This window comes from Arachis hypogaea, chromosome 10 (assembly GCF_003086295.3).
Source record: "Arachis hypogaea cultivar Tifrunner chromosome 10, arahy.Tifrunner.gnm2.J5K5, whole genome shotgun sequence".
Classification (NCBI taxonomy): Eukaryota; Viridiplantae; Streptophyta; class Magnoliopsida; order Fabales; family Fabaceae; genus Arachis; species Arachis hypogaea.
In genome coordinates, this window is record NC_092045.1 from 42,483,283 (window position 1) to 42,484,822 (window position 1,540).

The window sequence follows — 1,540 nt, forward strand, 5'->3', positions numbered from 1 at the left end:
ATTAATTCCTCAACTGCTCTAACCATACTCTTCCATTAACCAAGAGTATTCCGCTTGTTTGTTGCTTGTGGTGTGTCTTGTATGACAGGTAGGAGAGGAGAGGCATCAACTCCTCCATATACCGAACCAGAGAGGACCCTTCATAGACTTAGAAGGGAAGCAAGAGGGAAGAGAGTACTGAGAGAGGAAGAATCTGAAGGAGAATCTGAGGACAATTTTGAGGAAGCTCTAGATCTCAACATGGATAGAGAAGTTCACAACCATGAGAGGGTGGATGGAAACAATGCCATTCCTGAGAGGAGGGTTCTTGGTTCATACATAAACCCAACCTCTGGGAATTGTGGTAGTAGCATTCAGAAACCACCCATTCAGGCCAACAATTTTGAGCTCAAACCACAGCTAATATCACTGGTGGAAAACCATTGTTCATTTGGTGGGAGTGCTAATGAAGATCCAAACCAACATCTCACCAAATTCTTGAGAATTTGCGACACTGTGAAGTCCAATAGAGTCCAGGATGATGCCTATAAACTGCTCTTGTTCCCATTTTCACTTAGGGACAAGGCAGCTAAGTGGCTGGAATCATTCCCAAGGGACAACCTAACAACCTGGGATGAGGTGGAGAGCAAGTTTCTGGCACGTTTCTACCCCCCACAAAAGGTCAATAGGCTTCGATCTGAGGTTCAGACTTTTAGACAACAAGATGGTGAGACGCTCTACGAGGCATGGGAGAGGTTCAAAGAGTTGACAAGGAAATGCCCACCAAACATGTTCCCTGACTGGGTGCAATTGCATATTTTCTATGATGGACTTTCTTATGAATCAAGGAAGGCTGTAGACCATTCATCAGGAGGTTCATTGAACAGGAAAAAGACTGTGGAAGAAGCCATTGAAGTGATTGAGACAGTGGCTGAGAATGAGTACTACTATGCTTCAGAGAGGCACAACACTAAAGGAGTCATGGAGCTGAACCATGTTGATATAATTCTAGCACAAAACAAGGTGTTTGCCAAGCAACTAGCAGAGCTCACCAGGAAATTAGACACAAAGCAAGTGGCTGCAATACACACACAAGATCAAGAGGAAGAAGGAGGTGATTGGGAAGAGGCCAACTATGTGGGAAACCAACAAAGGCAATCATATGATCCACATTCCAACACTTACAACCCAGGATGGAAAAACCACCCAAACTTTGGGTGGGGAAACCAGCAAAGCCAACCACAAAACCACAAACCTTACAACCCCAACCAACATAACAATTCCACATACCAAAACTCCAACCAAAGATCATACCAAGCCACACAAAACACTTACTCCCAACCACCATATCATGGCCAAAATAACCAATCTGCTCAATCTGATCCGCACCAACAATTTCAAGATCAATTAAACAGGATAGAAGGAAGGTTAGTAAACATGGGTCAGGACATAAGTGAGTTGAAAAGCTTTAGGGACGATGTGAGATCGACCTTAAGGAACCATGGCGAAAAACTCAAGTGGATGGAGGCTCGAGTAGGAGAACTTTCTCAACAGGCCCCCA

The 1,540-nt window shown here is 44.3% G+C and overlaps 1 non-coding gene across 1 annotated transcript; it reads right to left on the reverse strand.

The window, feature by feature from the left end:
- Positions 1–666: 666 nt before the first annotated feature.
- On the reverse strand, positions 667–770 carry LOC112719548 (small nucleolar RNA R71). The gene has a single exon (XR_003161847.1). It is a non-coding gene; the product is annotated as a small nucleolar RNA R71 (small nucleolar RNA).
- Positions 771–1,540: the final 770 nt, after the last annotated feature.